The sequence below is a fragment of the Argentina anserina genome, chromosome 1 (assembly GCF_933775445.1).
Source record: "Argentina anserina chromosome 1, drPotAnse1.1, whole genome shotgun sequence".
Lineage (NCBI taxonomy): Eukaryota > Viridiplantae > Streptophyta > Magnoliopsida > Rosales > Rosaceae > Argentina > Argentina anserina.
This window is the reverse complement of record NC_065872.1, coordinates 21,413,536-21,438,846: the sequence shown is the minus strand read 5'-3', so window position 1 is coordinate 21,438,846 and position 25,311 is coordinate 21,413,536. Positions and strand designations below refer to the sequence as shown.

The window sequence follows — 25,311 nt, the reverse complement described above, 5'->3', positions numbered from 1 at the left end:
GAGAAAATTAATATGTAACTAAAATTAAAATGGATATAATTGGAATATTAGAAAAAGTATGAGGATAGATTAGGGAGAAAATGAAAAAATAATAAAAAATATAACTCATTTACCTTACGGAATGGAATGTCATAGATAGCATTCCACTGTTCACGTAAGGTAAAAAAAATTTTGGGGAAATGGGGAATACCTTATGGTGGGAGGTGGTGGTAAGGTATATTGATGATTTTAGCTTATGGCGGGAGATGGTCTTAGAGCATCTCCCACCATAAAACAAAATTGGTAAGGTATAAGAGATATATAGCTTACCATTTTGACATATTCCTTAGTATATTTTATACCTTTAGTTTATGAGTTCCCACCATAAGGTATAAATGGTAAGGTATACATAGAGTTTTGGGTTTACAACGGCTATTATTTATGTAAGAGGTGACGATGATCTTCTAGAATACTGAATTCGGTGATTAGTGACTTATCTTAATATTTATGCATTATTTAATTATTTTACTTTTATGTATCAATGTGCATGATACTTTTTCCGAGTTTGGAGGTCATCTTCAAGATTTTAAACAGACCGTTAATTATCGTAATAAATCATAGTAATTATTATGCATTAAAATAATTTAGCCCTGATCATATTCAATATTAGGCTCATATGAAAAATCTCATTGTGAGGTTCGTGATGGTATAGTCGTTATTTGTAAAAAAAAATATAAACACGATGTTTATGGAGAAAATTAAAATGTAACTATAACTAAAAGGGATATAATATGAATATTAAAAATGTAAGGAGGATAAATTAAAAAGAAAATAATAAAATAATAAAATAAAAATCTCATTTACCTTACCAAATAGTATGCTATCTATGGCCTTCAACTGTTCACATAAGGAAAAAAATATTTCGGGAAGTGGGAGATGGCTTATGGTGGGAGTTGATGGTAAGCTATATTGAGAATTTTACCTTATGGTGGGAGATGGTTTTAGGTTTTTAGTATTTTGAAGCATCATCTTTATGTCCGTATTATTTTCAATATTTTGTGTTTAGCTTTTGGTTTCTGCTGAAGCATAGTTGCATGTCCCCTAGAACTAAAGCTTTTGCCGAAAGGAAGAAGAAATATTGGGTTTGCTTAAAAATATATAATGGAGAGAGTGAAGAAATTGAACTGCACATGTTGAGGGCCACAATTGTGGAAACGAACAAACCAGAACTTGTGCACATGGTCTGTTTTTTGTGGCCACTATTTTTTATTGTATATAATTTAGAATTACTCTTTTATTGAAAGTTTGTTTTTTTATCAATATCTTTTTAAGAGAAATTACATAACAAGATAATTAAAACAAGAAAGCGTTTTTCCAAAGAATTAGGCATGAGCAGTGTTTGAAATATCGGATATATCGGTTGATAGTCAACGGTCAAATATCGGTCAAACTTTGATTTTTTTTTTCAATTTTTGTTTAATTTTTTAATATTTATTTCCACTTTTAAAAAAAAACTTATATTTTTTTTCATATATATTTTTAATTTATATATATTTTAAATATATATGATGAATTTCAAATCTAAATAATCATTCTTAAATACCTATTTTTATTATTAGATGTCGTTCGTTCGTATACTTTAATTGTCACAAAATCAAGTATTTATTTTCTTTAGTTTACTTAGTACCGTTTTTTAGTTTATTTGGTACATATTGAAGTATAATTTTATAAATTTTATTGAAAATAAGCAAATCTGATAAAACCGATATATCCCCGATATATCTCCGATATATCGTTTTACCTCTCGACCGATACGATACTGAAAACGATATTTAGACCATTGGGCATGAGTATTTTGTTTCGCTATTCTAGGATTATTAATTATGAGCTTAGCAGTCCCATTTACATGGTCAGTAGCTGACCATGAAATTTATGCTCAACCACCATTGGATGTAAATCCAAAGGTGAAGAATTTTTTTTTAAATTGAGTTATTTTGTTTTCAACCATTAGATTTACATTCAATGATGGTTGAGCGTTGATGAGCTTAGAGCATCTTCAACCCGTATGTTATTTTGCCTTGTCAGCCCAATGTCTCTATTTTGATAGTTTCAGCCCACTCTAACAAATTAGCTATTTCCATGTGTTACCACGTATAATTGACATATGAGAAGATATTGTCAAATTTGACATAGAAAATGTGAATTGTCAAAGTTTTTGTATTCTCTCTCTCTCTCTCTCTCTCTCTCTCTCTCTCTCTCTCTCTCTCTCTCTCTCTCTCTCTCTCTCTCTCTCTCTCTCTCTCTCTCTCTCTCTCTCTCGTTTTTCTTCCACAACAAAACCTATAACAAATCTCATTGAGAAAGAGTGAAAAACCCAAAAACAAACCTATACCATTTAAAGATGAAAATTTCTTGGTATAGGAGTTTAGTTGAAAAATTAGGTTATTGTATTACTCTAAATTTTGTCCTAATCTGATGTCCATTCAAAGTATAAGGGGAAAACTGATTAAAATAAAAATTGAATGAGTAAACTGATTTTACGTCTAAAGTTTAAGGGGGTAAATTGAAATTAATTCTTAATGAAATTAGCAGACTAAAAACATAACTTCAAGTTGGATGTCATATATACAGTCTACTATTTTCATATGCGTAGTTTACATAAAAAACAATTCAATGTTGTTTCGAGTTATAGACTTTCTGGAGAATGTAATTGAATTGTGTTACTCAATTTTCTAGGCCACTATTTGTTTCTTCATGGTGTCGCAAAAGTCCAAATCAGAGCTAGTGACGATACAAAAACAAACCCAAACACATAGTTTGAGATCATGGAGTCACTAAAATAATCCACGCCTGAACATATGTAAGAAAGAGAATGAGAGTGTATCAAAGAGCGACATAAATAAATGCGAGAGAGAGAGAGAGAGAGGAGACCACCTCATTTTTAAATTTGACATGCTATGTAGGTTGCCCACGCCCCCCGAACCAATCAAAGGCTACCACATTGGGTGGTATTTGTACCAGTGGTACCATAGACTTTTCCCTAAATTACTCTATAACTTAATTCTTCTCAAATTTTGGTGCTACAAAACCAATATCAACACTAAATTCCACATATATTAAGTGAGGAAAAAAGCACTAATTTCTAACACGAATTTAGTAAATTAACACAAATTTCAACAATGAACATCCATTGGAAACTAAACTTTAAACATAAAATATTGTAAAAAACATGAAGAAAGGATAGAGTTTATATTAACCTACATACAAATCAATAAGAAGAGAGAATAAGAAGCTTTACACCCTTGTGGGGGTTATAAAAATGATGACTCCCGAATTAATGATGGTCAAAGAAGAATTAATGAGAGCTGACATGAATGCTCAATGGGAAGTTAATACGGAATCGAAACGGTCGACAATAAATGTTACGTAACGATCGGCAAGTAAATACAACATATTTATCGATGGGTAAATGCTTATCAATGATTAATTGAGTGTAACCGACGAAAGTTAATGAGTCTGAAACTGTCGAAGAGGAAATGCTCACTGACCAAGCAACACTTATAAAAGGGAGATGGAGATGCCAATGTAATCATTCAATCTGAGTTATTCCAAATAGTCATAAGCACAATACTAACCTGAGCGTCAGAGAGTTTTATGCATGTACCCCCTCCCCATCATTTTCACCCTCGACAATTTCTCAATCGATACCAAAGGTTCAACCATCAATTAAGTGGCGACGAAGAAAGTGAGGTCAACGCCAGATCAAGTTAACGGACATTCAAAGGTCCTAGACGATTCTTGATCTGTTTCCGCTCCAAATCCCATTAAAATGGAGGTCGAAGTCAACGATGAGATTTTACTCTCAAAAAATTGGCATTGTTTGTGGGAAACACTTTTCTCTAAAAAGTGATGGCGAGAGCTGCACCTAATGGAATCCATTTTTTATCACTTATGATTGAGAGTGACGAAATAATTTTTACTCGAGTGAGGAAAAAGTTATTGACGGTGAGATGTTTCATATTATGTTATTAATGAGACAAGCGGGCATGAGTTTTATAATTGTGGAAAGTATGACTGACATAAACAGGTAAGAGAGATATTAGCGATTGTAACTTCGAGTAGAATTTTACATGGATAAATATTTTTTGAAGAGAATCACAAGCTTCTAGTGCGAGTTGACAATGAGAATGATATTTGACATACTGTTATGCCCTTGTGCGCTACCATTATTACACATGTAGCCAAAAACATGTACTAAGCCGGTGGCCAACAATTCATATGGCGAGAATCATGTATCATGATGGTCGTTTGAATGAATACGTTGTAAACGGTTCATGTAGCTGGGAGCATGTACGGCGCCGGTGGCCAATTGCACATGTGACGAGAATCATGAGTCAGGATGGCAACCTGAATGATAACGTAATGAACGGACATGCAGCCAGTAACATGAAATGAGCCGTTGGCCAGCATTTTGTGGGGCTAGAATCATGTGTAAGACTGGTAGCCACAATGGTTAAGGTGTTGTCAATACTGCTCGAGACGAAATAAGAGCTTACACAGTGAGCATGCGTTGACTAGTCACATTGAAGATTCACCACAAAATCCCCAAGTATGCGAAATTTCTAAAGGAGCTTTGCACTTCAAGAAGAAAGACTAGGGAGGAGAAGGTAGTGAAGATGAATGAGACAGTTTCAGCTGTCATCCAAAGGAAGCTACCCCCTAAGATGAAGGACCCGGGAAGTTTCTCTGTCCCATGCAAAATCGGTAACACGTTATTTGAAAATGTTATGCTTGATCTAGGTGCTTCATTAAATGTTATGCCTTATAATGTTTATCATCACTAGGATTAGGGCGTTTAAAGAATGATAACGTGATTATTCAATTAGCTGATCGATCTAACAAGTACCCTAAGGGGTATGTTGAGGATGTCCTTGTGCAGGTCAGTCACCTTATTTTCCCTGCAGATTTTTATGTGCTTGACATGGAGGTATCACCCTTGGAGACAACTCCATTGCTTTTGGGGAGACCGTTCATGAGGACTGCTAGGACATGCATCGATGTGGCCAATGGGAGTTTATCAATGGAATTTGATGGAGATGTAATCAGTTTCAATGTTTTTGAGGCTATGAAATACCCAGTTTCTGACCTTAACTCGTGCTTTGTTATTAATGCTGTTGAATCTATTGCACAGGTTATGTCAGAAATGTTGGAAGCATAGCAATTAGCTATGGAGCAAGGGGCCGGATTTGACAAGCATGGGAACCGTGTCCCAAGAGAGGAGTGGGCTGATCGTGAGCCCAAGATTTTCGAAATTCTTTGTGAGGATGGTTATCATTCCTTACATACTTTAACCGCAAAAATCATTCCACTGGCCGAACAACGCCCCGATCGCCCCTCTACCAAGGCGAAACCCGCACTATGGATTTTACTGTTGCCGCCCGATTTCGCTCCACCCCCGGACCTCTCTGGCTGTAGCAACGCCTTCAAGTCGAAACGAATGCGGTAGACTAAATATGTAAAAAGTATATGAAAAATAATACTAAAGTCTAACATCGGAAATCGGAGAGAAAATAAAAAAAAAGGAGTGCAAACAAGGCCTTCCCAGGAGGTCACCCATCCTAGTACTACTCTCGCCCAAACAAGCTTAACTTTGGAGTTCTAATAGGATCAGGTGCATTATGCTGGTATGATCGCACCCGCAAGGTTATGCACAATGAATCTACTTTAACCATGTTCGCCCGGCTCCATAAGGTGTTCCACACGCACGGAATTATAGATATTTTACCACCCGCCGGCTTCTCCGCCGCATCTACCCCGCTTCCGCCGCACTCATAAAAGAGCCTAGGCCGGGACGCGAGATGATTTAACAATATTAACCGCAAAAACCATTCCACTGGCCGAACAACGCCCCGATCACCCCTCTACCAAGGCGAAACCCGCACTACGGGTTTTACTGTTCCCGCCCGATTTCGCTCCACCCCCGGACCTCTCTAGCTGTACCAACGCCTTCAAGTCGAAACGAATACGGTAGACTAAATATGTAAAAAGTATATGAAAAATAATACTAAAGTCTAACATCGGAAATCGGAGAGAAAATAAAAAAAGAGGGGTGCAACACGAGGCCACCCAGGAGATCACCCAGGAGGTCACCCATCCTAGTACTACTCTCGCCCAACCAAGCTTCACTTCAGAGTTCTGATGGGATCCGGTGCATTATTACTGGTATGATCGCACCCGCAAGGTTATGCACAATGAATCTACTTTAACCATGTTCGCCGGGCTCCATAAGGTGTTCCACACGCACGGAATTATAGATCTTTTACCACCCGCCGGCTTCTCCGTCGCATCTCCCACGCTTCCGCCGCACTCATAAAAGAGCCTAGGCCGGGACGCGAGATGATTTAACAATATTAACCGCAAAAACCATTCCACTGGCCGAACAACGCCCCGATCGCCCCTCTACCAAGGCGAAACCCGCACTACGGGTTTTACTGTTGCCGCCCGATTTCGCTCCACCCCCGGATCTCTCTGGCTGTAGCAACGCCTTCAAGTCGAAATGAATGCGGTAGACTAAATATGTAAAAAGTATATGAAAAACAATACTAAAGTCTAATTCGGAAATCGGAGAGAAAATAAAAAAAGAGGGGTGCAACACGAGGCCTTCCCAGGGATCACCCATCCTAGTACTACTCTCGCCCAAGCAAGCTTAACTTCGGAGTTCTGTTGGGATCCGGTGCATTATTGCAGGTATGATCGCACCCGCAAGGTTATGCACAATGAATCTACTTTAACCATGTTCGCCCGGCTCCATAAGGTGTTCCACACGCACGGAATTATAGATCTTTTACCACCCGCCGGCTTCTCCGCAGCATCTCCCCCGCTTCCGCCGCACTCATAAAAGAGCCTAGGCCGGGACGCGAGATGATTTAACAATATTAACCGCAAAAACCATTCCACTGGCCGAACAACGCCCCGATCGCCCCTCTACCAAGGCGAAACCCGCACTACGGGTTTTGCTGTTGCCGCCTGATTTCGCTCCACCCCCGGACCTGTCTGTCTGTAGCAACGCCTTCAAGTCGAAACGAATGCGGTAGACTAAATATCTAAAAAGTATATGAAAAATAATAATAAAGTCTAACATCAGAAATCGAAGAGAAAATAAAAAAAGAGGGGTGTAACACGAGGCCTTCCGAGGAGGTCACCCATCCTAGTACTACTCTCTTCCAAAAAAGCTTAACTTCAGAGTTCTGATGGGATCCGGTGCATTATTGCTGGTATGATCACACCCGCAAGGTTTTGCACAATGATCTACTTTAACTATGTTCGCCCGACTTCGTAAGGTATTCCACACGCACGGAATTATAGATCTTTTACCACCCGCCGGCTTCTCCGCCGCATATCCCCCGCTACCGCCGCACTCATAAAAGAGCCTAGGCCGGGACGCGAGATGATTTAACAATATTAACCGCAAAAACCATTCCACTGGCCGAACAACGCCCCGATCGCCCCTCTACCAAGGCGAAACCCGCACTACGGGTTTTACTGTTGCCGCCCGATTTCGCTCCACCCCCGGATCTCTCTGGCTGTAGCAACGCCTTCAAGTCGAAACGAATGCGGTAGACTAAATATCTAAAAAGTATATGAAAAACAATACTAAAGTCTAATTCGGAAATCGGAGAGAAAATAAAAAAAGAAGGGTGCAACACGAGCTTCCCAGGAGGTCACCCATCCTAGTACTACTCTCGCCCAAGCAAGCTTAACTTCGCAGTTCTGATGGGATCCGGTGCATTATTGCTGGTATAATCGCACCCGCAAGGTTATGCACAATGAATCTACTTTAACCATGTTCGCCCGGCTCCATAAGGTGTTCCACACGCACGGAATTATAGATCTTTTACCACCCGCCGGCTTCTCCGCCGCATCTCCCCCGCTTCCGCCGCACTCATAAAAGAGCCTAGGCCGGGACGCGAGATGATTTAACAATATTAACCGCAAAAACCATTCCACTGGCCGAACAACGCCCCGATCGCCCCTCTACCAAGGCGAAACCCGCACTACGGGTTTTACTGTTGCCGCCCGATTTCGCTCCACCCCCGGACCTCTCTGGCTGTAGCAACGCCTTCAAGTCGAAACGAATGCGGTAGACTAAATATCTAAAAAGTATATGAAAAATAATACTAAAGTCTAACATCGGAAATCGGAGAGAAAATAAAAAAAGAGGGGTGCAACACGAGGCCTTCCCAGGAGGTCACCCATCCTAGTACTACTCTCGCCCAAGCAAGCTTAACTTCGGAGTTCTGATGGGATCCGGTGCATTATTGCTGGTATGATCGCACCCGCAAGGTTAGGCACAATGAATCTACTTTAACCATGTTCGCCCGGCTCCATAAGGTGTTCCACACGCACGGAATTATAAATCTTTTACCACCCGCCGGCTTCTCCGCCGCATCTCCCCCGCTTCCGCCGCACTCATAAAAGAGCCTAGGCCGGGACGCGAGATGATTTAACAATATTAACCGCAAAAACCATTCCACTGGCCGAACAACGCCCCGATCGCCCCTCTACCAAGGCGAAACCCGCACTACGGGTTTTACTGTTGCCGCCCGATTTCGCTCCACCCCCGGACCTCTCTGGCTGTAGCAACGCCTTCAAGTCGAAACGAATGCGGTAGACTAAATATCTAAAAAGTATATGAAAAATAATACTAAAGTCTAACATCGGAAATCGGAGAGAAAATAAAAAAAGAGGGGTGCAACACGAGGCCTTCCCAGGAGGTCACCCATCCTAGTACTACTCTCGCCCAAGCAAGCTTAACTTCGGAGTTCTGATGGGATCCGGTGCATTATTGCTGGTATGATCGCACCCGCAAGGTTATGCACAATGAATCTACTTTAACCATGTTCGCCCGGCTCTATTAGGTGTTCCACACGCACGGAATTATAGATCTTTTACCACCCGCCGGCTTCTCCGCCGCATCTCCCCCGCTTCCGCCGCACTCATAAAAGAGCCTAGGCCGGGACGCGAGATGATTTAACAATATTAACCGCAAAAACCATTCCACTGGCCGAACAACGCCCCGATCGCCCCTCTACCAAGGCGAAACCCGCACTACGGGTTTTACTGTTGCCGCCCGATTTCGCTCCACCCCCGGACCTCTCTGGCTGTAGCAACGCCTTCAAGTCGAAACGAATGCGGTAGACTAAATATCTAAAAAGTATATGAAAAATAATACTAAAGTCTAACATCGGAAATCGGAGAGAAAATAAAAAAAGAGGGGTGCAACACGAGGCCTTCCCAGGAGGTCACCCATCCTAGTACTACTCTCGCCCAAGCAAGCTTAACTTCGGAGTTCTGATGGGATCCGGTGCATTATTGCTGGTATGATCGCACCCGCAAGGTTATGCACAATGAATCTACTTTAACCATGTTCGCCCGGCTCCATAAGGTGTTCCACACGCACGGAATTATAGATCTTTTACCACCCGCCGGCTTCTCCGCCGCATCTCCCCCGCTTCCGCCGCACTCATAAAAGAGCCTAGGCCGGGACGCGAGATGATTTAACAATATTAACCGCAAAAACCATTCCACTGGCCGAACAACGCCCCGATCGCCCCTCTACCAAGGCGAAACCCGCACTACGGGTTTTACTGTTGCCGCCCGATTTCACTCCACCCCCGGACCTCTCTGGCTGTAGCAACGCCTTCAAGTCGAAACGAATGCGGTAGACTAAATATCTAAAAAGTATATGAAAAATAATACTAAAGTCTAACATCGGAAATCGGAGAGAAAATAAAAAAAGAGGGGTGCAACACGAGGCCTTCCCAGGAGGTCACCCATCCTAGTTCTACTCTCGCCCAAGCAAGCTTAACTTCGGAGTTCTGATGGGATCCGGTGCATTATTGCTGCTATGATCGCACCCGCAAGGTTATGCACAATGAATCTACTTTAACCATGTTCGCCCGGCTCCATAAGGTGTTCCACACGCACGGAATTATAGATCTTTTACCACCCGCCGGCTTCTCCGCCGCATCTCCCCCGCTTCCGCCGCACTCATAAAAGAGCCTAGGCCGGGACGCGAGATGATTTAACAATATTAACCGCAAAAACCATTCCACTGGCCGAACAACGCCCCGATCGCCCCTCTACCAAGGCGAAACCCGCAATACGGGTTTTACTGTTGCCGCCCGATTTCGCTCCACCCCCGGACCTCTCTGGCTGTAGCAACGCCTTCAAGTTGAAACGAATGCGGTAGACTAAATATCTAAAAAGTATATGAAAAATAATACTAAAGTCTAACATCGGAAATCGGAGAGAAAATAAAAAAAGAGGGGTGCAAAACGAGGCCTTCCCAGGAGGTCACCCATCCTAGTACTACTCTCGCCCAAGCAAGCTTAACTTCGGAGTTCTGATGGGATCCGGTGCATTATTGCTGCTATGATCGCACCCGCAAGGTTATGCACAATGAATCTACTTTAACCATGTTCGCCCGGCTCCATAAGGTGTTCCACACGCACGGAATTATAGATCTTTTACCACCCGCCGGCTTCTCCGCCGCATCTCCCCCGCTTCCGCCGCACTCATAAAAGAGCCTAGGCCGGGACGCGAGATGATTTAACAATATTAACCGCAAAAACCATTCCACTGGCCGAACAACGCCCCGATCGCCCCTCTACCAAGGCGAAACCCGCACTACGGGTTTTACTGTTGCCGCCCGATTTCGCTCCACCCCCGGACCTCTCTGGCTGTAGCAACGCCTTCAAGTCGAAACGAATGCGGTAGACTAAATATCTAAAAAGTATATGAAAAATAATACTAAAGTCTAACATCGGAAATCGGAGAGAAAATAAAAAAAGAGGGGTGCAACACGAGGCCTTCCCAGGAGGTCACCCATCCTAGTACTACTCTCGCCCAAGCAAGCTTAACTTCGGAGTTCTGATGGGATCCGGTGCATTATTGCTGCTATGATCGCACCCGCAAGGTTATGCACAATGAATCTACTTTAACCATGTTCGCCCGGCTCCATAAGGTGTTCCACACGCACGGAATTATAGATCTTTTACCACCCGCCGGCTTCTCCGCCGCATCTCCCCCGCTTCCGCCGCACTCATAAAAGAGCCTAGGCCGGGACGCGAGATGATTTAACAATATTAACCGCAAAAACCATTCCACTGGCCGAACAACGCCCCGATCGCCCCTCTACCAAGGCGAAACCCGCACTACGTTTTTACTGTTGCCGCCCGATTTCGCTCCACCCCCGGACCTCTCTGGCTGTAGCAACGCCTTCAAGTCGAAACGAATGCGGTAGACTAAATATCTAAAAAGTATATGAAAAATAATACTAAAGTCTAACATCGGAAATCGGAGAGAAAATAAAAAAAGAGGGGTGCAACACGAGGCCTTCCCAGGAGGTCACCCATCCTAGTACTACTCTCGCCCAAGCAAGCTTAACTTCGGAGTTCTGATGGGATCCGGTGCATTATTGCTGGTATGATCGCACCCGCAGGGTTATGCACAATGAATCTACTTTAACCATGTTCGCCCGGCTCCATAAGGTGTTCCACACGCACGGAATTATAGATCTTTTACCACCCGCCGGCTTCTCCGCCGCATCTCCCCCGCTTCCGCCGCACTCATAAAAGAGCCTAGGCCGGGACGCGAGATGATTTAACAATATTAACCGCAAAAACCATTCCACTGGCCGAAAAACGCCCCGATCGCCCCTCTACCAAGGCGAAACCCGCACTACGGGTTTTACTGTTGCCGCCCGATTTCGCTCCACCCCCGGACCTCTCTGGCTGTAGCAACGCCTTCAAGTCGAAACGAATGCGGTAGACTAAATATCTAAAAAGTATATGAAAAATAATACTAAAGTCTAACATCGGAAATCGGAGAGAAAATAAAAAAAGAGGGGTGCAACACGAGGCCTTCCCAGGAGGTCACCCATCCTAGTACTACTCTCGCCCAAGCAAGCTTAACTTCGGAGTTCTGATGGGATCCGGTGCATTATTGCTGGTATGATCGCACCCGCAAGGTTATGCACAATGAATCTACTTTAACCATGTTCGCCCGGCTCCATAAGGTGTTCCACACGCACGGAATTATAGATCTTTTACCACCCGCCGGCTTCTCCGCCGCATCTCCCCCGCTTCCGCCGCACTCATAAAAGAGCCTAGGCCGGGACGCGAGATGATTTAACAATATTAACCGCAAAAACCATTCCACTGGCCGAACAACGCCCCGATCGCCCCTCTACCAAGGCGAAACCCGCACTACGGGTTTTACTGTTGCCGCCCGATTTCGCTCCACCCCCGGACCTCTCTGGCTGTAGCAACGCCTTCAAGTCGAAACGAATGCGGTAGACTAAATATCTAAAAAGTATATGAAAAATAATACTAAAGTCTAACATCGGAAATCGGAGAGAAAATAAAAAAAGAGGGGTGCAACACGAGGCCTTCCCAGGGAGGTCACCCATCCTAGTACTACTCTCGCCCAAGCAAGCTTAACTTCGGAGTTCTGATGGGATCCGGTGCATTATTGCTGGTATGATCGCACCCGCAAGGTTATGCACAATGAATCTACTTTAACCATGTTCGCCCGGCTCCATAAGGTGTTCCACACGCACGGAATTATAGATCTTTTACCACCCGCCGGCTTCTCCGCCGCATCTCCCCCGCTTCCGCCGCACTCATAAAAGAGCCTAGGCCGGGACGCGAGATGATTTAACAATATTAACCGCAAAAACCATTCCACTGGCCGAACAACGCCCCGATCGCCCCTCTACCAAGGCGAAACCCGCACTACGGGTTTTACTGTTGCCGCCCGATTTCGCTCCACCCCCGGACCTCTCTGGCTGTAGCAACGCCTTCAAGTCGAAACGAATGCGGTAGACTAAATATCTAAAAAGTATATGAAAAATAATACTAAAGTCTAACATCGGAAATCGGAGAGAAAATAAAAAAAGAGGGGTGCAACACGAGGCCTTCCCAGGAGGTCACCCATCCTAGTACTACTCTCGCCCAAGCAAGCTTAACATCAGAGTTCTGATGGGATCCGGTGCATTATTGCTGGTATGATCGCACCCGCAAGGTTATGCACAATGAATCTACTTTAACCATGTTCGCCCGGCTCCATAAGGTGTTCCACACGCACGGAATTATAGATCTTTTACCACCCGCCGGCTTCTCCGCCGCATCTCCCCCGCTTCCGCCGCACTCATAAAAGAGCCTAGGCCGGGACGCGAGATGATTTAACAATATTAACCGCAAAAACCATTCCACTGGCCGAACAACGCCCCGATCGCCCCTCTACCAAGGCGAAACCCGCACTACGTTTTTACTGTTGCCGCCCGATTTCGCTCCACCCCCGGACCTCTCTGGCTGTAGCAACGCCTTCAAGTCGAAACGAATGCGGTAGACTAAATATCTAAAAAGTATATGAAAAATAATACTAAAGTCTAACATCGGAAATCGGAGAGAAAATAAAAAAAGAGGGGTGCAACACGAGGCCTTCCCAGGAGGTCACCCATCCTAGTACTACTCTCGCCCAAGCAAGCTTAACTTCGGAGTTCTGATGGGATCCGGTGCATTATTGCTGGTATGATCGCACCCGCAAGGTTATGCACAATGAATCTACTTTAACCATGTTCGCCCGGCTCCATAAGGTGTTCCACACGCACGGAATTATAGATCTTTTACCACCCGCCGGCTTCTCCGCCGCATCTCCCCCGCTTCCGCCGCACTCATAAAAGAGCCTAGGCCGGGACGCGAGATGATTTAACAATATTAACCGCAAAAACCATTCCACTGGCCGAAAAACGCCCCGATCGCCCCTCTACCAAGGCGAAACCCGCACTACGGGTTTTACTGTTGCCGCCCGATTTCGCTCCACCCCCGGACCTCTCTGGCTGTAGCAACGCCTTCAAGTCGAAACGAATGCGGTAGACTAAATATCTAAAAAGTATATGAAAAATAATACTAAAGTCTAACATCGGAAATCGGAGAGAAAATAAAAAAAGAGGGGTGCAACACGAGGCCTTCCCAGGAGGTCACCCATCCTAGTACTACTCTCGCCCAAGCAAGCTTAACTTCGGAGTTCTGATGGGATCCGGTGCATTATTGCTGGTATGATCGCACCCGCAAGGTTATGCACAATGAATCTACTTTAACCATGTTCGCCCGGCTCCATAAGGTGTTCCACACGCACGGAATTATAGATCTTTTACCACCCGCCGGCTTCTCCGCCGCATCTCCCCCGCTTCCGCCGCACTCATAAAAGAGCCTAGGCCGGGACGCGAGATGATTTAACAATATTAACCGCAAAAACCATTCCACTGGCCGAACAACGCCCCGATCGCCCCTCTACCAAGGCGAAACCCGCACTACGGGTTTTACTGTTGCCGCCCGATTTCGCTCCACCCCCGGACCTCTCTGGCTGTAGCAACGCCTTCAAGTCGAAACGAATGCGGTAGACTAAATATCTAAAAAGTATATGAAAAATAATACTAAAGTCTAACATCGGAAATCGGAGAGAAAATAAAAAAAGAGGGGTGCAAACGAGGCCTTCCCAGGGAGGTCACCCATCCTAGTACTACTCTCGCCCAAGCAAGCTTAACTTCGGAGTTCTGATGGGATCCGGTGCATTATTGCTGGTATGATCGCACCCGCAAGGTTATGCACAATGAATCTACTTTAACCATGTTCGCCCGGCTCCATAAGGTGTTCCACACGCACGGAATTATAGATCTTTTACCACCCGCCGGCTTCTCCGCCGCATCTCCCCCGCTTCCGCCGCACTCATAAAAGAGCCTAGGCCGGGACGCGAGATGATTTAACAATATTAACCGCAAAAACCATTCCACTGGCCGAACAACGCCCCGATCGCCCCTCTACCAAGGCGAAACCCGCACTACGGGTTTTACTGTTGCCGCCCGATTTCGCTCCACCCCCGGACCTCTCTGGCTGTAGCAACGCCTTCAAGTCGAAACGAATGCGGTAGACTAAATATCTAAAAAGTATATGAAAAATAATACTAAAGTCTAACATCGGAAATCGGAGAGAAAATAAAAAAAGAGGGGTGCAACACGAGGCCTTCCCAGGAGGTCACCCATCCTAGTACTACTCTCGCCCAAGCAAGCTTAACTTCGGAGTTCTGATGGGATCCGGTGCATTATTGCTGGTATGATCGCACCCGCAAGGTTATGCACAATGAATCTACTTTAACCATGTTCGCCCGGCTCCATAAGGTGTGCCACACGCACGGAATTATAGATCTTTTACCACCCGCCGGCTTCTCCGCCGCATCTCCCCCGCTTCCGCCGCACTCATAAAAGAGCCTAGGCCGGGACGCGAGATGATTTAACAATATTAACCGCAAAAACCATTCCACTGGCCGAACAACGCCCCGATCGCCCCTCTACCAAGGCGAAACCCGCACTACGGGTTTTACTGTTGCCGCCCGATTTCGCTCCACCCCCGGACCTCTCTGGCTGTAGCAACGCCTTCAACTCGAAACGAATGCGGTAGACTAAATATCTAAAAAGTATATGAAAAATAATACTAAAGTCTAACATCGGAAATCGGAGAGAAAATAAAAAAAGAGGGGTGCAACACGAGGCCTTCCCAGGAGGTCACCCATCCTAGTACTACTCTCGCCCAAGCAAGCTTAACTTCGGAGTTCTGATGGGATCCGGTGCATTATTGCTGGTATGATCGCACCCGCAAGGTTATGCACAATGAATCTACTTTAACCATGTTCGCCCGGCTCCAAAAGGTGTTCCACACGCACGGAATTATAGATCTTTTACCACCCGCCGGCTTCTCCGCCGCATCTCCCCCGCTTCCGCCGCACTCATAAAAGAGCCTAGGCCGGGACGCGAGATGATTTAACAATATTAACCGCAAAAACCATTCCACTGGCCGAACAACGCCCCGATCGCCCCTCTACCAAGGCGAAACCCGCACTACGGGTTTTACTGTTGCCGCCCGATTTCGCTCCACCCCCGGACCTCTCTGGCTGTAGCAACGCCTTCAAGTCGAAACGAATGCGGTAGACTAAATATCTAAAAAGTATATGAAAAATAATACTAAAGTCTAACATCGGAAATCGGAGAGAAAATAAAAAAAGAGGGGTGCAACACGAGGCCTTCCCAGGAGGTCACCCATCCTAGTACTACTCTCGCCCAAGCAAGCTTAACTTCGGAGTTCTGATGGGATCCGGTGCATTATTGCTGGTATGATCGCACCCGCAAGGTTATGCACAATGAATCTACTTTAACCATGTTCGCCCGGCTCCATAAGGTGTGCCATACGCACGGAATTATAGATCTTTTACCACCCGCCGGCTTCTCCGCCGCATCTCCCCCGCTTCCGCCGCACTCATAAAAGAGCCTAGGCCGGGACGCGAGATGATTTAACAATATTAACCGCAAAAACCATTCCACTGGCCGAACAACGCCCCGATCGCCCCTCTACCAAGGCGAAACCCGCACTACGGGTTTTACTGTTGCCGCCCGATTTCGCTCCACCCCCGGACCTCTCTGGCTGTAGCAACGCCTTCAACTCGAAACGAATGCGGTAGACTAAATATCTAAAAAGTATATGAAAAATAATACTAAAGTCTAACATCGGAAATGGGAGAGAAAATAAAAAAAGAGGGGTGCAACACGAGGCCTTCCCAGGAGGTCACCCATCCTAGTACTACTCTCGCCCAAGCAAGCTTAACTTCGGAGTTCTGATGGGATCCGGTGCATTATTGCTGGTATGATCGCACCCGCAAGGTTATGCACAATGAATCTACTTTAACCATTTTCGCCCGGCTCCATAAGGTGTGCCACACGCACGGAATTATAGATCTTTTACCACCCGCCGGCTTCTCCGCCGCATCTCCCCCGCTTCCGCCGCACTCATAAAAGAGCCTAAGCCGGGACGCGAGATGATTTAACAATATTAACCGCAAAAACCATTCCACTGGCCGAACAACGCCCCGATCGCCCCTCTACCAAGGCGAAACCCGCACTACGAGTTTTACTGTTGCCGCCCGATTTCGCTCCACCCCCGGACCTCTCTGGCTGTAGCAACGCCTTCAAGTCGAAACGAATGCGGTAGACTAAATATCTAAAAAGTATATGAAAAATAATACTAAAGTCTAACATCGGAAATCGGAGAGAAAATAAAAAAAGAGGGGTGCAACACGAGGCCTTCCCAGGAGGTCACCCATCCTAGTACTACTCTCGCCCAAGCAAGCTTAACTTCGGAGTTCTGATGGGATCCGGTGCATTATTGCTGGTATGATCGCACCCGCAAGGTTATGCACAATGAATCTACTTTAACCATGTTCGCCCGGCTCCATAAGGTGTGCCACACGCACGGAATTATAGATCTTTTACCACCCGCCGGCTTCTCCGCCGCATCTCCCCCGCTTCCGCCGCACTCATAAAAGAGCCTAGGCCGGGACGCGAGATGATTTAACAATATTAACCGCAAAAACCATTCCACTGGCCGAACAACGCCCCGATCGCCCCTCTACCAAGGCGAAACCCGCACTACGGGTTTTACTGTTGCCGCCCGATTTCGCTCCACCCCCGGACCTCTCTGGCTGTAGCAACGCCTTCAACTCGAAACGAATGCGGTAGACTAAATATCTAAAAAGTATATGAAAAATAATACTAAAGTCTAACATCGGAAATCGGAGAGAAAATAAAAAAAGAGGGGTGCAACACGAGGCCTTCCCAGGAGGTCACCCATCCTAGTACTACTCTCGCCCAAGCAAGCTTAACTTCGGAGTTCTGATGGGATCCGGTGCATTATTGCTGGTATGATCGCACCCGCAAGGTTATGCACAATGAATCTACTTTAACCATTTTCGCCCGGCTCCATAAGGTGTGCCACACGCACGGAATTATAGATCTTTTACCACCCGCCGGCTTCTCCGCCGCATCTCCCCCGCTTCCGCCGCACTCATAAAAGAGCCTAAGCCGGGACGCGAGATGATTTAACAATATTAACCGCAAAAACCATTCCACTGGCCGAACAACGCCCCGATCGCCCCTCTACCAAGGCGAAACCCGCACTACGGGTTTTACTGTTGCCGCCCGATTTCGCTCCACCCCCCGGACCTCTCTGGCTGTAGCAACGCCTTCAAGTCGAAACGAATGCGGTAGACTAAATATCTAAAAAGTATATGAAAAATAATACTAAAGTCTAACATCGGAAATCGGAGAGAAAATAAAAAAAGAGGGGTGCAACACGAGGCCTTCCCAGGAGGTCACCCATCCTAGTACTACTCTCGCCCAAGCAAGCTTAACTTCGGAGTTCTGATGGGATCCGGTGCATTATTGCTGGTATGATCGCACCCGCAAGGTTATGCACAATGAATCTACTTTAACCATGTTCGCCCGGCTCCATAAGGTGTGCCACACGCACGGAATTATAGATCTTTTACCACCCGCCGGCTTCTCCGCCGCATCTCCCCCGCTTCCGCCGCACTCATAAAAGAGCCTAGGCCGGGACGCGAGATGATTTAACAATATTAACCGCAAAAACCATTCCACTGGCCGAACAACGCCCCGATCGCCCCTCTACCAAGGCGAAACCCGCACTACGGGTTTTACTGTTGCCGCCCGATTTCGCTCCACCCCCGGACCTCTCTGGCTGTAGCAACGCCTTCAACTCGAAACGAATGCGGTAGACTAAATATCTAAAAAGTATATGAAAAATAATACTAAAGTCTAACATCGGAAATCGGAGAGAAAATAAAAAAAGAGGGGTGCAACACGAGGCCTTCCCAGGAGGTCACCCATCCTAGTACTACTCTCGCCCAAGCAAGCTTAACTTCGGAGTTCTGATGGGATCCGGTGCATTATTGCTGGTATGATCGCACCCGCAAGGTTATGCACAATGAATCTACTTTAACCATGTTCGCCCGGCTCCATAAGGTGTTCCACACGCACGGAATTATAGATCTTTTACCACCCGCCGGCTTCTCCGCCGCATCTCCCCCGCTTCCGCCGCACTCATAAAAGAGCCTAGGCCGGGACGCGAGATGATTTAACAATATTAACCGCAAAAACCATTCCACTGGCCGAACAACGCCCCGATCGCCCCTCTACCAAGGCGAAACCCGCACTACGGGTTTTACTGTTGCCGCCCGATTTCGCTCCACCCCCGGACCTCTCTGGCTGTAGCAACGCCTTCAAGTCGAAACGAATGCGGTAGACTAAATATCTAAAAAGTATATGAAAAATAATACTAAAGTCTAACATCGGAAATCGGAGAGAAAATAAAAAAAGAGGGGTGCAACACGAGGCCTTCCCAGGAGGTCACCCATCCTAGTACTACTCTCGCCCAAGCAAGCTTAACTTCGGAGTTCTGATGGGATCCGGTGCATTATTGCTGGTATGATCGCACCCGCAAGGTTATGCACAATGAATCTACTTTAACCATGTTCGCCCGGCTCCATAAGGTGTTCCACACGCACGGAATTATAGATCTTTTACCACCCGCCGGCTTCTCCGCCGCATCTCCCCCGCTTCCGCCGCACTCATAAAAGAGCCTAGGCCGGGACGCGAGATGATTTAACAATATTAACCGCAAAAACCATTCCACTGGCCGAACAACGCCCCGATCGCCCCTCTACCAAGGCGAAACCCGCACTACGGGTTTTACTGTTGCCGCCCGATTTCGCTCCACCCCCGGACCTCTCTGGCTGTAGCAACGCCTTCAAGTCGAAACGAATGCGGTAGACTAAATATCTAAAAAGTATATGAAAAATAATACTAAAGTCTAACATCGGAAATCGGAGAGAAAATAAAAAAAGAGGGGTGCAATACGAGGCCTTCCCAGGAGGTCACCCATCCTAGTACTACTCTCGCCCAAGCAAGCTTAACTTCGGAGTTCTGATGGGATCCGGTGCATTATTGCTGGTATGATCGCACCCGCAAGGTTATGCACAATGAATCTACTTTAACCATGTTCGCCCGGCTCCATAAGGTGTTCCACACGCACGGAATTATAGATCTTTTACCACCCGCCGGCTTCTCCGCCGCATCTCCCCCGCTTCCGCCGCACTCATAAAAGAGCCTAGGCCGGGACGCGAGATGATTTAACAATATTAACCGCAAAAACCATTCCACTGGCCGAACAACGCCCCGATCGCCCCTCTACCAAGGCGAAACCCGCACTACGGGTTTTACTGTTGCCGCCCGATTTCGCTCCACCCCCGGACCTCTCTGGCTGTAGCAACGCCTTCAAGTCGAAACGAATGCGGTAGACTAAATATCTAAAAAGTATATGAAAAATAATACTAAAGTCTAACATCGGAAATCGGAGAGAAAATAAAAAAAAAGGGGTTTAACACGAGGCCTTCCCAGGAGGTCACCCATCCTAGTACTACTCTCGCCCAAGCAAGCTTAACTTCGGAGTTCTGATGGGATCCGGTGCATTATTGCTGGTATGATCGCACCCGCAAGGTTATGCACAATGAATCTACTTTAACCATGTTCGCCCGGCTCCATAAGGTGTTCCACACGCACGGAATTATAGATCTTTTACCACCCGCCGGCTTCTCCGCCGCATCTCCCCCGCTTCCGCCGCACTCATAAAAGAGCCTAGGCCGGGACGCGAGATGATTTAACAATATTAACCGCAAAAACCATTCCACTGGCCGAACAACGCCCCGATCGCCCCTCTACCAAGGCGAAACCCGCACTACGGGTTTTACTGTTGCCGCCCGATTTCGCTCCACCCCCGGACCTCTCTGGCTGTAGCAACGCCTTCAAGTCGAAACGAATGCGGTAGACTAAATATCTAAAAAGTATATGAAAAATAATACTAAAGTCTAACATCGGAAATCGGAGAGAAAATAAAAAAAGAGGGGTGCAACACGAGGCCTTCCCAGGAGGTCACCCATCCTAGTACTACTCTCGCCCAAGCAAGCTTAACTTCAGAGTTCTGATGGGATCCGGTGCATTATTGCTGGTATGATCGCACCCGCAAGGTTATGCACAATGAATCTACTTTAACCATGTTCGCCCGGCTCCATAAGGTGTTCCACACGCACGGAATTATAGATCTTTTACCACCCGCCGGCTTCTCCGCCGCATCTCCCCCGCTTCCGCCGCACTCATAAAAGAGCCTAGGCCGGGACGCGAGATGATTTAACAATATTAACCGCAAAAACCATTCCACTGGCCGAACAACGCCCCGATCGCCCCTCTACCAAGGCGAAACCCGCACTACGGGTTTTACTGTTGCCGCCCGATTTCGCTCCACCCCCGGACCTCTCTGGCTGTAGCAACGCCTTCAAGTCGAAACGAATGCGGTAGACTAAATATCTAAAAAGTATATGAAAAATAATACTAAAGTCTAACATCGGAAATCGGAGAGAAAATAAAAAAAGAGGGGTTTAACACGAGGCCTTCCCAGGAGGTCACCCATCCTAGTACTACTCTCGCCCAAGCAAGCTTAACTTCGGAGTTCTGATGGGATCCGGTGCATTATTGCTGGTATGATCGCACCCGCAAGGTTATGCACAATGAATCTACTTTAACCATGTTCGCCCGGCTCCATAAGGTGTTCCACACGCACGGAATTATAGATCTTTTACCACCCGCCGGCTTCTCCGCCGCATCTCCCCCGCTTCCGCCGCACTCATAAAAGAGCCTAGGCCGGGACGCGAGATGATTTAACAATATTAACCGCAAAAACCATTCCACTGGCCGAACAACGCCCCGATCGCCCCTCTACCAAGGCGAAACCCGCACTACGGGTTTTACTGTTGCCGCCCGATTTCGCTCCACCCCCGGACCTCTCTGGCTGTAGCAACGCCTTCAAGTCGAAACGAATGCGGTAGACTAAATATCTAAAAAGTATATGAAAAATAATACTAAAGTCTAACATCGGAAATCGGAGAGAAAATAAAAAAAGAGGGGTGCAACACGAGGCCTTCCCAGGAGGTCACCCATCCTAGTACTACTCTCGCCCAAGCAAGCTTAACTTCAGAGTTCTGATGGGATCCGGTGCATTATTGCTGGTATGATCGCACCCGCAAGGTTATGCACAATGAATCTACTTTAACCATGTTCGCCCGGCTCCATAAGGTGTTCCACACGCACGGAATTATAGATCTTTTACCACCCGCCGGCTTCTCCGCCGCATCTCCCCCGCTTCCGCCGCACTCATAAAAGAGCCTAGGCCGGGACGCGAGATGATTTAACAATATTAACCGCAAAAACCATTCCACTGGCCGAACAACGCCCCGATCGCCCCTCTACCAAGGCGAAACCCGCACTACGGGTTTTACTGTTGCCGCCCGATTTCGCTCCACCCGGACCTCTCTGGCTGTAGCAACGCCTTCAAGTCGAAACGAATGCGGTAGACTAAATATCTAAAAAGTATATGAAAAATAATACTAAAGTCTAACATCGGAAATCGGAGAGAAAATAAAAAAAGAGGGGTGCAACACGAGGCCTTCCCAGGAGGTCACCCATCCTAGTACTACTCTCGCCCAAGCAAGCTTAACTTCAGAGTTCTGATGGGATCCGGTGCATTATTGCTGGTATGATCGCACCCGCAAGGTTATGCACAATGAATCTACTTTAACCATGTTCGCCCGGCTCCATAAGGTGTTCCACACGCACGGAATTATAGATCTTTTACCACCCGCCGGCTTCTCCGCCGCATCTCCCCCGCTTCCGCCGCACTCATAAAAGAGCCTAGGCCGGGACGCGAGATGATTTAACAATATTAACCGCAAAAACCATTCCACTGGCCGAACAACGCCCCGATCGCCCCTCTACCAAGGCGAAACCCGCACTACGGGTTTTACTGTTGCCGCCCGATTTCGCTCCACCCCCGGACCTCTCTGGCTGTAGCAACGCCTTCAAGTCGAAACGAATGCGGTAGACTAAATATCTAAAAAGTATATGAAAAATAATACTAAAGTCTAACATCGGAAATCAGAGAGAAAATAAAAAAAGAGGGGTGCAACACGAGGCCTTCCCAGGAGGTCACCCATCCTAGTACTACTCTCGCCCAAGCAAGCTTAACTTCGGAGTTCTGATGGGATCCGGTGCATTATTGCTGGTATGATCGCACCCGCAAGGTTATGCAAAATGAATCTACTTTAACCATGTTCGCCCGGCTCCATAAGGTGTTCCACACGCACGGAATTATAGATCTTTTACCACCCGCCGGCTTCTCCGCCGCATCTCCCCCGCTTCCGCCGCACTCATAAAAGAGCCTAGGCCGGGACGCGAGATGATTTAACAATATTAACCGCAAAAACCATTCCACTGGCCGAACAACGCCCCGATCGCCCCTCTACCAAGGCGAAACCCGCACTACGGGTTTTACTGTTGCCGCCCGATTTCGCTCCACCCCCGGACCTCTCTGGCTGTAGCAACGCCTTCAAGTCGAAACGAATGCGGTAGACTAAATATCTAAAAAGTATATGAAAAATAATACTAAAGTCTAACATCGGAAATCGGAGAGAAAATAAAAAAAGAGGGGTGCAACACGAGGCCTTCCCAGGAGGTCACCCATCCTAGTACTACTCTCGCCCAAGCAAGCTTAACTTCGGAGTTCTGATGGGATCCGGTGCATTATTGCTGGTATGATCGCACCCGCAAGGTTATGCACAATGAATCTACTTTAACCATGTTCGCCCGGCTCCATAAGGTGTTCCACACGCACGGAATTATAGATCTTTTACCACCCGCCGGCTTCTCCGCCGCATCTCCCCCGCTTCCGCCGCACTCATAAAAGAGCCTAGGCCGGGACGCGAGATGATTTAACAATATTAACCGCAAAAACCATTCCACTGGCCGAACAACGCCCCGATCGCCCCTCTACCAAGGCGAAACCCGCACTACGGGTTTTACTGTTGCCGCCCGATTTCGCTCCACCCCCGGACCTCTCTGGCTGTAGCAACGCCTTCAAGTCGAAACGAATGCGGTAGACTAAATATCTAAAAAGTATATGAAAAATAATACTAAAGTCTAACATCGGAAATCGGAGAGAAAATAAAAAAAGAGGGGTGCAACACGAGGCCTTCCCAGGAGGTCACCCATCCTAGTACTACTCTCGCCCAAGCAAGCTTAACTTCGGAGTTCTGATGGGATCCGGTGCATTATTGCTGGTATGATCGCACCCGCAAGGTTATGCACAATGAATCTACTTTAACCATGTTCGCCCGGCTCCATAAGGTGTTCCACACGCACGGAATTATAGATCTTTTACCACCCGCCGGCTTCTCCGCCGCATCTCCCCGGCTTCCGCCGCACTCATAAAAGAGCCTAGGCCGGGACGCGAGATGATTTAACAATATTAACCGCAAAAACCATTCCACTGGCCGAACAACGCCCCGATCGTCCCTCTACCAAGGCGAAACCCGCACTACGGGTTTTACTGTTGCCGCCCGATTTCGCTCCACCCCCGGACCTCTCTGGCTGTAGCAACGCCTTCAAGTCGAAACGAATGCGGTAGACTAAATATCTAAAAAGTATATGAAAAATAATACTAAAGTCTAACATCGGAAATCGGAGAGAAAATAAAAAAAGAGGGGTGCAACACGAGGCCTTCCCAGGAGGTCACCCATCCTAGTACTACTCTCGCCCAAGCAAGCTTAACTTCGGAGTTCTGATGGGATCCGGTGCATTATTGCTGGTATGATCGCACCCGCAAGGTTATGCACAATGAATCTACTTTAACCATGTTCACCCGGCTCCATAAGGTGTTCCACACGCACGGAATTATAGATCTTTTACCACCCGCCGGCTTCTCCGCCGCATCTCCCCCGCTTCCGCCGCACTCATAAAAGAGCCTAGGCCGGGACGCGAGATGATTTAACAATATTAACCGCAAAAACCATTCCACTGGCCGAACAACGCCCCGATCGCCCCTCTACCAAGGCGAAACCCGCACTACGGGTTTTACTGTTGCCGCCCGATTTCGCTCCACCCCCGGACCTCTCTGGCTGTAGCAACGCCTTCAAGTCGAAACGAATGCGGTAGACTAAATATCTAAAAAGTATATGAAAAATAATACTAAAGTCTAACATCGGAAATCGGAGAGAAAATAAAAAAAGAGGGGTGCAACACGAGGCCTTCCCAGGAGGTCACCCATCCTAGTACTACTCTCGCCCAAGCAAGCTTAACTTCGGAGTTCTGATGGGATCCGGTGCATTATTGCTGGTATGATCGCACCCGCAAGGTTATGCACAATGAATCTACTTTAACCATGTTCGCCCGGCTCCATAAGGTGTTCCACACGCACGGAATTATAGATCTTTTACCACCCGCCGGCTTCTCCGCCGCATCTCCCCCGCTTCCGCCGCACT

At 46.8% G+C, this 25,311-nt stretch overlaps 36 non-coding genes and 2 pseudogenes across 36 annotated transcripts; all 38 read right to left on the bottom strand.

The window, feature by feature from the left end:
* Positions 1-5,560: 5,560 nt before the first annotated feature.
* On the bottom strand, positions 5,561-5,677 carry LOC126805288 (uncharacterized; annotated as a pseudogene).
* Positions 5,678-6,085: 408 nt separating this feature from the next.
* LOC126805287 (uncharacterized) lies at positions 6,086-6,215 on the bottom strand (annotated as a pseudogene).
* Positions 6,216-6,622: 407 nt separating this feature from the next.
* Positions 6,623-6,740, bottom strand: LOC126805264 (5S ribosomal RNA). Its single transcript, XR_007673954.1, has one exon. It is a non-coding gene; the product is annotated as a 5S ribosomal RNA (ribosomal RNA).
* A 408-nt stretch (positions 6,741-7,148) lies between these two features.
* Positions 7,149-7,267, bottom strand: LOC126805270 (5S ribosomal RNA). The gene has a single exon (XR_007673960.1). It is a non-coding gene; the product is annotated as a 5S ribosomal RNA (ribosomal RNA).
* Positions 7,268-7,673: 406 nt separating this feature from the next.
* Positions 7,674-7,790, bottom strand: LOC126805266 (5S ribosomal RNA). The gene has a single exon (XR_007673956.1). It is a non-coding gene; the product is annotated as a 5S ribosomal RNA (ribosomal RNA).
* Positions 7,791-8,198: 408 nt separating this feature from the next.
* LOC126805198 (5S ribosomal RNA) lies at positions 8,199-8,317 on the bottom strand. Its single transcript, XR_007673891.1, has one exon. It is a non-coding gene; the product is annotated as a 5S ribosomal RNA (ribosomal RNA).
* Positions 8,318-8,725: 408 nt separating this feature from the next.
* On the bottom strand, positions 8,726-8,844 carry LOC126805197 (5S ribosomal RNA). Its single transcript, XR_007673890.1, has one exon. It is a non-coding gene; the product is annotated as a 5S ribosomal RNA (ribosomal RNA).
* A 408-nt stretch (positions 8,845-9,252) lies between these two features.
* LOC126805196 (5S ribosomal RNA) lies at positions 9,253-9,371 on the bottom strand. The gene has a single exon (XR_007673889.1). It is a non-coding gene; the product is annotated as a 5S ribosomal RNA (ribosomal RNA).
* A 408-nt stretch (positions 9,372-9,779) lies between these two features.
* On the bottom strand, positions 9,780-9,898 carry LOC126805263 (5S ribosomal RNA). Its single transcript, XR_007673953.1, has one exon. It is a non-coding gene; the product is annotated as a 5S ribosomal RNA (ribosomal RNA).
* A 408-nt stretch (positions 9,899-10,306) lies between these two features.
* LOC126805254 (5S ribosomal RNA) lies at positions 10,307-10,425 on the bottom strand. The gene has a single exon (XR_007673945.1). It is a non-coding gene; the product is annotated as a 5S ribosomal RNA (ribosomal RNA).
* Positions 10,426-10,833: 408 nt separating this feature from the next.
* Positions 10,834-10,952, bottom strand: LOC126805250 (5S ribosomal RNA). The gene has a single exon (XR_007673941.1). It is a non-coding gene; the product is annotated as a 5S ribosomal RNA (ribosomal RNA).
* Positions 10,953-11,359: 407 nt separating this feature from the next.
* Positions 11,360-11,478, bottom strand: LOC126805195 (5S ribosomal RNA). The gene has a single exon (XR_007673888.1). It is a non-coding gene; the product is annotated as a 5S ribosomal RNA (ribosomal RNA).
* Positions 11,479-11,886: 408 nt separating this feature from the next.
* Positions 11,887-12,005, bottom strand: LOC126805194 (5S ribosomal RNA). Its single transcript, XR_007673887.1, has one exon. It is a non-coding gene; the product is annotated as a 5S ribosomal RNA (ribosomal RNA).
* Positions 12,006-12,413: 408 nt separating this feature from the next.
* LOC126805251 (5S ribosomal RNA) lies at positions 12,414-12,533 on the bottom strand. Its single transcript, XR_007673942.1, has one exon. It is a non-coding gene; the product is annotated as a 5S ribosomal RNA (ribosomal RNA).
* A 408-nt stretch (positions 12,534-12,941) lies between these two features.
* On the bottom strand, positions 12,942-13,060 carry LOC126805252 (5S ribosomal RNA). Its single transcript, XR_007673943.1, has one exon. It is a non-coding gene; the product is annotated as a 5S ribosomal RNA (ribosomal RNA).
* Positions 13,061-13,467: 407 nt separating this feature from the next.
* Positions 13,468-13,586, bottom strand: LOC126805193 (5S ribosomal RNA). The gene has a single exon (XR_007673886.1). It is a non-coding gene; the product is annotated as a 5S ribosomal RNA (ribosomal RNA).
* A 408-nt stretch (positions 13,587-13,994) lies between these two features.
* LOC126805191 (5S ribosomal RNA) lies at positions 13,995-14,113 on the bottom strand. The gene has a single exon (XR_007673885.1). It is a non-coding gene; the product is annotated as a 5S ribosomal RNA (ribosomal RNA).
* A 408-nt stretch (positions 14,114-14,521) lies between these two features.
* LOC126805265 (5S ribosomal RNA) lies at positions 14,522-14,640 on the bottom strand. Its single transcript, XR_007673955.1, has one exon. It is a non-coding gene; the product is annotated as a 5S ribosomal RNA (ribosomal RNA).
* A 408-nt stretch (positions 14,641-15,048) lies between these two features.
* Positions 15,049-15,167, bottom strand: LOC126805190 (5S ribosomal RNA). Its single transcript, XR_007673884.1, has one exon. It is a non-coding gene; the product is annotated as a 5S ribosomal RNA (ribosomal RNA).
* A 408-nt stretch (positions 15,168-15,575) lies between these two features.
* Positions 15,576-15,694, bottom strand: LOC126805188 (5S ribosomal RNA). The gene has a single exon (XR_007673882.1). It is a non-coding gene; the product is annotated as a 5S ribosomal RNA (ribosomal RNA).
* Positions 15,695-16,102: 408 nt separating this feature from the next.
* On the bottom strand, positions 16,103-16,221 carry LOC126805187 (5S ribosomal RNA). Its single transcript, XR_007673881.1, has one exon. It is a non-coding gene; the product is annotated as a 5S ribosomal RNA (ribosomal RNA).
* A 408-nt stretch (positions 16,222-16,629) lies between these two features.
* LOC126805186 (5S ribosomal RNA) lies at positions 16,630-16,748 on the bottom strand. The gene has a single exon (XR_007673880.1). It is a non-coding gene; the product is annotated as a 5S ribosomal RNA (ribosomal RNA).
* Positions 16,749-17,156: 408 nt separating this feature from the next.
* On the bottom strand, positions 17,157-17,275 carry LOC126805185 (5S ribosomal RNA). The gene has a single exon (XR_007673879.1). It is a non-coding gene; the product is annotated as a 5S ribosomal RNA (ribosomal RNA).
* A 408-nt stretch (positions 17,276-17,683) lies between these two features.
* LOC126805184 (5S ribosomal RNA) lies at positions 17,684-17,802 on the bottom strand. The gene has a single exon (XR_007673878.1). It is a non-coding gene; the product is annotated as a 5S ribosomal RNA (ribosomal RNA).
* Positions 17,803-18,211: 409 nt separating this feature from the next.
* Positions 18,212-18,330, bottom strand: LOC126805183 (5S ribosomal RNA). Its single transcript, XR_007673877.1, has one exon. It is a non-coding gene; the product is annotated as a 5S ribosomal RNA (ribosomal RNA).
* Positions 18,331-18,738: 408 nt separating this feature from the next.
* On the bottom strand, positions 18,739-18,857 carry LOC126805182 (5S ribosomal RNA). Its single transcript, XR_007673876.1, has one exon. It is a non-coding gene; the product is annotated as a 5S ribosomal RNA (ribosomal RNA).
* Positions 18,858-19,265: 408 nt separating this feature from the next.
* On the bottom strand, positions 19,266-19,384 carry LOC126805181 (5S ribosomal RNA). The gene has a single exon (XR_007673875.1). It is a non-coding gene; the product is annotated as a 5S ribosomal RNA (ribosomal RNA).
* Positions 19,385-19,792: 408 nt separating this feature from the next.
* Positions 19,793-19,911, bottom strand: LOC126805386 (5S ribosomal RNA). The gene has a single exon (XR_007674056.1). It is a non-coding gene; the product is annotated as a 5S ribosomal RNA (ribosomal RNA).
* Positions 19,912-20,319: 408 nt separating this feature from the next.
* LOC126805262 (5S ribosomal RNA) lies at positions 20,320-20,438 on the bottom strand. Its single transcript, XR_007673952.1, has one exon. It is a non-coding gene; the product is annotated as a 5S ribosomal RNA (ribosomal RNA).
* A 408-nt stretch (positions 20,439-20,846) lies between these two features.
* Positions 20,847-20,965, bottom strand: LOC126805236 (5S ribosomal RNA). Its single transcript, XR_007673928.1, has one exon. It is a non-coding gene; the product is annotated as a 5S ribosomal RNA (ribosomal RNA).
* A 408-nt stretch (positions 20,966-21,373) lies between these two features.
* Positions 21,374-21,492, bottom strand: LOC126805261 (5S ribosomal RNA). The gene has a single exon (XR_007673951.1). It is a non-coding gene; the product is annotated as a 5S ribosomal RNA (ribosomal RNA).
* A 408-nt stretch (positions 21,493-21,900) lies between these two features.
* On the bottom strand, positions 21,901-22,019 carry LOC126805234 (5S ribosomal RNA). The gene has a single exon (XR_007673926.1). It is a non-coding gene; the product is annotated as a 5S ribosomal RNA (ribosomal RNA).
* A 406-nt stretch (positions 22,020-22,425) lies between these two features.
* On the bottom strand, positions 22,426-22,544 carry LOC126805233 (5S ribosomal RNA). Its single transcript, XR_007673925.1, has one exon. It is a non-coding gene; the product is annotated as a 5S ribosomal RNA (ribosomal RNA).
* A 408-nt stretch (positions 22,545-22,952) lies between these two features.
* On the bottom strand, positions 22,953-23,071 carry LOC126805180 (5S ribosomal RNA). The gene has a single exon (XR_007673874.1). It is a non-coding gene; the product is annotated as a 5S ribosomal RNA (ribosomal RNA).
* A 408-nt stretch (positions 23,072-23,479) lies between these two features.
* Positions 23,480-23,598, bottom strand: LOC126805179 (5S ribosomal RNA). The gene has a single exon (XR_007673873.1). It is a non-coding gene; the product is annotated as a 5S ribosomal RNA (ribosomal RNA).
* Positions 23,599-24,006: 408 nt separating this feature from the next.
* On the bottom strand, positions 24,007-24,125 carry LOC126805177 (5S ribosomal RNA). The gene has a single exon (XR_007673871.1). It is a non-coding gene; the product is annotated as a 5S ribosomal RNA (ribosomal RNA).
* Positions 24,126-24,533: 408 nt separating this feature from the next.
* On the bottom strand, positions 24,534-24,652 carry LOC126805175 (5S ribosomal RNA). The gene has a single exon (XR_007673870.1). It is a non-coding gene; the product is annotated as a 5S ribosomal RNA (ribosomal RNA).
* Positions 24,653-25,060: 408 nt separating this feature from the next.
* On the bottom strand, positions 25,061-25,179 carry LOC126805174 (5S ribosomal RNA). The gene has a single exon (XR_007673869.1). It is a non-coding gene; the product is annotated as a 5S ribosomal RNA (ribosomal RNA).
* Positions 25,180-25,311: the final 132 nt, after the last annotated feature.